Raw genomic sequence first — 8928 nt, 5'->3', positions numbered from 1 at the left:
TTGTATGTGTGGTCCAGAGGAAATTGATTTTTGGGTTTTAGATGTCATGTGTTTAGCTTCATATTGCAATTTGTAGCTTGACAAAAATTTTATTGCTCTTTTTTTTAAAAAAAATATTTGAACAACCCCTTTTGTTTTAGTTTGATGGAGTTTTTTTAGGGCTATAATGTAGGTTAATCTTGATGATGGCGAGAATTATGTGTGATTATTTAAATAATAGAGATTCAAAGTTATCATAGGTTTGGTTTTGTTTCAAGATCTTCTTTGGGGCTGTTGATCAGTTTGGAATTTGAAAGCAAAAATATCTAACTTATTTCTCCTTAAATAGAACTTTATATCATTGTGTTTTCTTCCTCCAAGTTGTATTTTGTAATTAATACTTTATTTCAACATCTTAAATATGCTCTAACATGTGTTTATTTTCTTCCACAAATGAGATTGATTTAGTTATGATACATTTCCATAATTTTTTTGGTTCTAACATTTGAAAAATTGTTGAGATTGTTGGGCTAAGTGATAAGTTAGATTTAAATTTGTCTTTTAGCATGAAGGAGTATTAATCAACCCAAGTTTGATTTCTGTCTCTTTGTTTCTCAATGTCATGACACTATTTTGCGTTTAATTTCCCTTTGAGATCAATTGAGTAATTGTTGAAAATAATTTTGATTTTGAATGACATCATTTTCATATGGAGATTTTAAATGTGTGGATGTTGCTGCCATTTTTCTCCTCTTTTATCGTTCCCTTTTCTGAGTACTAATTCATATTGCACATCCTCAAGATAAATAGGAATAAAATATCCAAGTAGTTTGGTTCCCTTTCCTTTAGTGGATTTTCATGAACAAATTGTTTTAGAAACATATAATCATTTGTATCATAGTTGTTAATAATTTTCTGCGAGAATTTTTAAAACATCATTTGATATAATCTCATACCGTATAAATTAATAAGATTTCATAAGTGTGATAATCACTCTTATTTATTAAACATAGATTCCAATGGCCCATTATTTAAATTAACATTTTGTTCTTATCATTTTCCAAATATAATTATAATCAATTAAAATATTTGAATGTTATCATGAGAGATTTGAAGAATCTTTATAGATATTCGGCTTGATTGCCTTATCGTGTAGGATAATATGTCCTCACAATGTCATGGTTATTAATTTATATAATAAGTACTCTCTCTATTAAAAAAATATAAGGTATTTTTTATCGAATCTCACCTCCAAATAAAATAGTTACTTACTCTTAAACTAACCCTATCTTTTTATATTTACCCCTATTAAATACCCTATAATAAATATAAAGTCATTCATCAATAGGAGTATTTTTAAAAAAAGACAATGATTACATCTCGAAAGACTAAAAATTCCTTACATTTTTAAATATTTAACTTCTTAAAAAATGTCTTATATTTTTAAACAGAGGGAGTAAATAAATGGATATTGTAAATAATAATATAATAAATGTTTTTTTAAATCATTAATTAATTAAATTAATGTATTTAAATTATAACCATACTTAGATGGTTAGATCCTTTTGTCACATGAGATTTTAAAAATCTTCATTAAAAACATTTATGAGAGGAGGTAATTTCAGAGTAATGAAATGTAAATGGGATAAATAATCTTAGGTCTTAATTTATTCTTGAAGTTTGTGAATCATTCTGTTTTCTTTATTTTCTAGTTTAAATTAATTTGAAAATAAACTTCACCTAATTGTATTTTGCTCAATATAAATATACCATTAAACATGATAATGATATAAACTGATGCAAAATTCATCACTTATCAAGCAAGCATGAAAATATTTTTCAATGAATTCTATTAAAAAAGAAGAGCAAAAAACAATCTCTAAAAGGAAATGTCAATGTGTTCACTGCTACAAAAATAGATTTATGAGAGTGCCCATACAAGAGCATTTTTAAGATAAAACGTTCTTAAAACATGAGGCATAGCATTTCTAAATAAAAAAGCTCTAACAGGCTATTGCCTTCGAGAGCGTTTACGGGTTGAAAAGCACTTGAAGGTGTAATTTAAATTTTTTTTGGGACAAGCTTATAAGAGCTTTTTGGATAAAAAATGCTCTTGTAGATCAAAGCTTATGGGAGCTTTTTTTAGTTTAAACGCTCCCATTAGCCCAATATGTTTTTTAATTTCAGATTTTTTTTAACATTTTGATGCTTCAGTTTTTACCCCAGTGCCCACTCTATTCGAAACCCTTATTCAACATCACTTCAGTAATTTCCTCGCTGTTCTTCTCGTCCTTTGCTGCTCAAGCTCGATGCCTCCCCCCAAACTAGATCTGCGACCCAAACCAGATCTACTGCACTAAGCTCGCCACCGGTCGTCTTCCTTTAGCTCGATGTTGCTGCTGCTCGTCGAAGACTTGCCATCTTATGTGATAATGATCGATCCTTTTCTTTGTGGGCTTTTCTTCCGGTAATTAAACAATGCAAGCTCTGTTTCGTCTTGTAGGTTAGAAGGGAAAAGATTAGAGAGAGAATGAAATACTTGCAAGGTTTAGTACCAGATTGTAACAAAATCACAGGAAAAGCAGGCATGCTTAATGAAATCATCAATTATGTTCAATCTCTTCAATGACAAGTAGAGGTTAGACATTACCCACTTCATCATTTTCCGTTAGGTTGAAGCTACAAGCAAAGACACTACACAGATCCAAAGGGCATGTGACTCATTATTCTGGATCTCGGTTCATTTTTTAATTTTATTTCCTAGAACATTCTTTTTCTATTGACTGAGTTCCTAGAACATTCATTGGCTAGTTTCCCATGAAATTTCGTTAGACAAAATTTATTTTCTTGCTTGCTTTTGTAAATGAGCCGTTTTTTTTTTTTTTTTTTGAGAAAGGACCTGTTGATCATGAGATATGCCTTTCATGCTCATTGATGGATACCGACTTCTCAATTGATAGTAAATAGATTTTGACATGGGATTTTATATGGAACATTGCTTTATCAAAACTTGGTGGCTTCATCTGATTAAAGGTGGACGATGTTCTTCATTTTAATTTCTATGAATAGAGAGGGTTAAGACCATGTAGATATAAGAGTGATTTTCTACTTAAAATATGCCCTTTTCTGTAATGGCAGGAAATGATGAAACATTGAACTTCTTGAACAAATGTTGTTGGATCATGTTGCTTCTATAGTTGAGTTTTCCTACTTAGGTGTAGTCACCAGAAAGCTTTTGTTTTCACATTTTGTTTGTGAAAAATGCCCTTGTTTGTAGTTAGTCTTGCATTGCTATATTCAAGTGACCACTTCTTACCCTTTAGCGTTGTTGGCTATTCATGAGGTGCTCATTTCAATTAAATTTATTGGGTACACTTTCATGCAGGAATTTTGCCAAAAGACAATTGACATGGTTTCAAAATGAACACATATACCACTAGCTTAAAGCTTCTAAACCACTGGTATATTCATTTAATTTTAGTTTATTGCCATTTTGCTCTTTCTCTTATAGTTGCGGGACAAACAATAAACTATCAAGATAAAATCTTTCACCTTATTTATCTCAGAGATTTACAAAACTGGTTCATAATCTTGTACTGAATAGCTTATTGCAGGACACTATTGTAGACTTTATCTATGAATCTTACCAGGATAAGAGTGGAACTCTCATTGTTCCTGAACAGTTGAGAATGTCTAGACATGTTTCTAATGGTTGAGAAGCTAATGACCTCAAGGTCTACTGCTCCAAAAATAGGTATATTTTTAAGAAGATGAAATGATGACAACGTCCCCTTGCCTTGACTCCTTTGATCTTGACATTGAATTTGTTGCGTAGGCTTTTCTTGAATAATGAAGATTGCTTTATTCAAGAAAAGCCTATACATTTTCAAATTATTCAAGAAAAGCCTATACATTTTCAACCTATTCTCATTGACTTTGTATGGATTGCAGCAAATTCTTCCATTTTCATTATGTAAAGCTGATTTGCAGGACCTGTACAATGTGGCTTTTGATCAAGCCAGAACAACCCTGACGTCCTTTCCTTCTCAACCATTCACAAGTAGCTACAAAATTCATGTACTGCCAAATCACTTTTTTCCCTCTATAACCTGATATCTTAGAACTTGAAAGTAAATATAAAGTAGGAGGGATTTTTAATGTTGTGACAGAGACATGAGACTAAGAGCGGAGAGCCCTCCACTGATATTGATGAGTGCATATGAATTGTGAGACCTTTTTTTAATCTTTCTGACTCTTCTTTCCCTTTCCCACTTCTTTCTCTCATAGAAATAGAAAGTAAAGGTGGTGGAGACTTTTTGACGCGATGCACACAGTATTTAATGCTTCTTGTTGTTTTTGCATAACATGACAAAAGATATACTTAGCATATGAATATCACTTAATTAATAATTTTTCAATACATCATAATCATGGGGTTAGGATTATGCATCTGGAATAGAAAATTGATCTTTCACTTGCTTAACATAGACTTGTTTCTGAATGTCTTGTCATGGTATATACGTGCAGGTGCAATTGAAGCTGGCAATCTAAAGATGGAGATGTGAAAAAGCAGATGTTATGCTCCAGCTTGTTGGATGAGATAAGTGAATCTGAATTTAGTCCTAGCCTTCACAAAAAGGATGTCTTTTGCATCTTTGAGAAAAAATACAGGCTCAAAGTAATATGCCTAATGTTACACATTTTTTTTTTTGAAAAAAATTATCTCAATGGGACGTGAACAGAGAGGTATGGACTTTGAACGATGTGTTTGTTCATAATTAATATGATATTTATAGTTTAACTAAATTATTTTTCTTTATATTTTGTAGATAGAATGTGAACGAGTACTTTGCAACTAAGTAAGAATAGTGTTAGATGTATTTATTTGTACCATGTAAGGATGAGAGTATTGCAAATGTTTTTAGTTTCTCAGGTTGTAATCTACATTATAATATTATGTATATCATGGTATTGGAAACTAGTTAGTTGAACTTTTGTATAAAGTGCAATTGCTTGTATATTTATATTAATTATGTAAATAATTTTTTTATATTAGTCATGATGTACAATGCATGAAGAGGATAAAAAATGAATTCAATATTTTTTTTTAAATAAACCGATGGGAGCATCTCCTAGAAGAAAAGCTTCGATAGGGATCCTATACGAGAGCATTGTTGAAAACAAATGCTCTAATAGGGATCTATATGAGAGCATTTATGGGCATAAAAGCTCCCATATGATCAGCCTATGGGAGCTTTTATAAAATGGAAAAGGTACCTACGGGAGCTTTTCCTACTTGGAATGCTCCCACAGGTCTAGTAGGAAAAGCTCCCACAGGTCTTCCCTACGGAAGCATTTGAAAAATGCTCCTGTATATACGGGAGCTTCTACTTTTGGAGTGTTTACAAAATGCTTTGAAACTATAAAAAGAAACGCTTCAAAAAGCTTTTTTAATTGTAGTGGTTCAGCCTATTGGAAACCTTGGAAGGGTGTTGTAACTGTACAAGTTGAAGCATTAGAATAGGCTTGAAGGCTTTCAATTTTTTTTTAATGATTTTAAAAATAATAGTTATAACCATTGACCAAAGAGTTTGATAGTCCTCCTAAGAAATGGATAATTCCCCTCAGTTTCAAATTTATTCGAACCATACAACGATCATAGTAATATTAATATAGTTCTCCATCTAGAAACTATTCCAGCTAGGTTAGCTACTTCAACAAACATAAAAAAGTACTTAAAATTAAAGGCAAATATTTTTTTCCCCAACGATTACAAACTTGTCCATCTATTATCAACATGATTCTTCAAAATTGCTTGCCTCACTGACATGAAGGCAAGCAGAGTCTAGATGTAGAGTGAATATCCCATAGCTAGCTGCATATTAGAATGAAGATGAAGGGGTGAGTCAAGGAGATTATATTAGTGAATATGCACACACACACATTCTTACATATTATTTGACCCTAGTATGACCCTAAAATTGAACTTATTTAAACTATCTTTCACACACACACACAAACACACACATTATTTGACCCTACTATGACCCTAAAATTAAACTTACTTAAACTATCTTTCACACACATACAAACACACACACATTCTTACATATTATTTGACCCTAGTATGACCCTAAAATTGAACTTATTTAAACTATCTTTCACACACACACAAACACACACACATTCTTACATATTATTTGACCCTAGTATGACCCTAAATAATTTATCCAAATGAATCATCAGGAAAAGTTCAATTGGTGCAGAGTTTGGTTCTTGTATTCAAGAATTGCAAAAATAATTATTATGTTAATTAAAAATTGTACATATCCATTAAGAGAAATGCTTCATTATTATATTTTTTCTAATTATAAAAATACCTGTGATAAATTGGCGATGTCATTTCTCATTTATGCTATCATTGTAGACTACAATCTCCTTTCCTGTAGCTTTTCTATCATCTTTTGAACCTCTTGGATTTCGTCCCCACTTATGAGAGTCATATTTTGTTGTTGTTGGCATTCTGACATCCAAACACAAATTAAGATAAATTTGTTTTAACTTTCATTTGTTCAAATTACTCTAATATAGTGAAATGTTTATAGTTCCATGAAATCTATAGGTCTATTACCTGTTGGAATTGCTTGTTCCAGATCAATCGAGTTCATATTCAAACCGAAGAATCAATTGCAGCTAATTATAAACTTGAATGTAATCCCATATCAATTCCGAGGAATAGAACATAATGTGAAAGCATACCTGAACAGATAAATCCAGAGTCACAAGATTCCATATGTTGATGGATTGGCGTACTGTGATCTTCCAAATTATAAACATTGCAACTTCCTTATGGTTCTCTAGAAGGAGTCAAAGAATTAGTTTCTCGTTATGCTCAATCTGAGGATCACGACCTCTATTTATAGACTTAAGTTTGTATTATCTATGGTTTAGCCCCTCAACAAATTATAAATACAGTTCAATCTCTATACATTAATTCCATAATAATTACACCCCCTTAAGCCTTAAAACTTTTTCAAGTAGACCACTTTATTTAGGCTAAATTATAATAATGGCCACACAGTACATTTTTTATTTTACATGTGTGGCCTCATGTTAATTTTGTTCCAACATTACCTTGTTGACTAGTTGAACCCTCGGACAATGGTGTCTCCCAGCAAGGACGCGATGAGAGCCAGTTGTTTTCTTCAAAATTGTGACCTGTTATGGTTACATTATTCTTTTTAAGAAATCTGCATATGTACTATTGAATATACTCGTTTATATTACCATATCATATATGCATGTACCTTGGTGTCATCACCGCCATGATTTGTAAATGGAAACACTGGTAATGAAGTATCATTTGCATTCAGATTGTCAAACATTGCTTCAATAGAAAAATTCAAGGAGAGCCACTTATATCGATTATTTATATCATTGCTGTCACACATCAGTATATTTGTTGTGCTTAGATAGAGTTTTGAAGCACCTTTGAGTTATTAAGTTGAATAATGAATACAACTATGTAGGCCAATTATAATAGTACATGTAACCTGTCTTGGTTGGCTATGGCATTAGCATATACCTAAGTCATGAAGGATTAGGACAAGTAAACTAGGTTTTTACTGCTATTATATTCTCTTTTATAGTCTTTTACATAAGATGCCAGTGAAACTTGAAATGCATGAAATGGTAAATAGAAAGTTGACAATGAGAAAAAAGGATAAAATTATAACATAAGGAAATATGTGATATATCAAAAGTTGTATTCATATAGAAATTGTTAAAAATGTAGTTTAATATTGAAGCCATTGGGTTGAATTGGTACCTTGATTATTAATTATTTCACTAGCAGCATTGGCAAATTGGATTTCAGGTGTGATTTTGTCAATCTCATTATGATTGATTGAGCAATTTCTTCCTCTCTTTGTGCATCTACCCGTAGCTGAACTCTGCAAGAAAAATGTCATAGATTGAAACTCAATTAACAAGAAAGTCCAAAGTTATATGAAGTGTTAACATAACACAAAAAATATATGAGCTTACTAAGGCAATATTGTCATCCCCCATCAACATTCGTTTCTTGCCAAGTGCTAGTTCTTTCTCATTCATCCTTGTACCGAATTGTTCTATTGAAGGACAATTATTTTGTTCAAATTACATCTATTAGTGCTTTAAAATAGAGACTGAGAATAAAATTTTCTTAACAGTTAATTTGCCTATGTTCTTTTAACTGTTATGACATACATATTTAGTTTTAACTGAAATATTTCTTGATATATTCCAAACTATAATTATTTGCCTAAGTCACACATGATTTTGTCTTGACATTGCTAATTGGACATTATGAATTATGATCAAGAGAACTTTAAATAAATAAAATCATGCATATATCAAAATTATGTGTGAACATACAAAATTCAGCAACAATGGGCTTGTTTGTTTTCAGATTTTAATTTTTTTTATTTTTGAAAATAAAAATTTTAAAAAACCTGTTTGGATAAGTGTTCTCAATCTAATTGTTTTCAAAACTAATTTTTGTTTTTTATTTTTTTAAAATAGAAATACTATTGTTGTTTTCATTTTATTTTTCTTATTTTCAAAATTCACTACATTTGATTATTTGATTATTAAAAATTATAGTTACTTTGACCAATTTCTATAATAAATTACTATCATTAACTATTTATACCATTACTATCAAACTATTTTTTAATTGTAAAACTGCTTTTAAAATAACATAACCAAACTAATTTTTATTTTATTTTGTTTTGAAAAAACATTTAAAAATTATAGTACAAAATAGCTTTTAAAAACAAAAAGTAAAGACAGAAACCAAACGGGCTCAATGTCTCTATTACAAGAAAGTTTTTTTTGGTGAATAAATAAATGAATGAAGTATAAATAGTTATTTCTAGCAATTATTGCTTATACTTTTCTATATATTCA

At 30.6% G+C, this 8928-nt stretch overlaps 1 long non-coding RNA gene across 5 annotated transcripts; it reads left to right on the top strand.

The window, feature by feature from the left end:
- Nucleotides 1–2251: 2251 nt before the first annotated feature.
- On the top strand, nt 2252–4970 carry LOC129314931 (uncharacterized). 5 transcript variants are annotated; one of them, XR_008594327.1, is made up of 5 exons: nt 2252–2446; nt 3365–3440; nt 3594–3733; nt 3970–4056; nt 4507–4970. It is a non-coding gene; the product is annotated as an uncharacterized LOC129314931 (long non-coding RNA). The 5 variants fall into 5 exon arrangements; XR_008594326.1 differs by having other exon boundaries at nt 3584–3733; XR_008594329.1 differs by having other exon boundaries at nt 3584–3733; nt 3931–4056.
- The last annotated feature ends 3958 nt before the right edge of the window (nt 4971–8928 follow it).

This window comes from Prosopis cineraria, unplaced genomic scaffold (genome assembly GCF_029017545.1).
Source record: "Prosopis cineraria cultivar Desert tree isolate PC_DT_omini unplaced genomic scaffold, ASM2901754v1 PC7, whole genome shotgun sequence".
Taxonomy (NCBI): Eukaryota; Viridiplantae; Streptophyta; class Magnoliopsida; order Fabales; family Fabaceae; genus Prosopis; species Prosopis cineraria.
The sequence above is the reverse complement of the archived record's forward strand: the minus strand, read 5'-3'. Positions and strand labels throughout refer to the sequence as shown.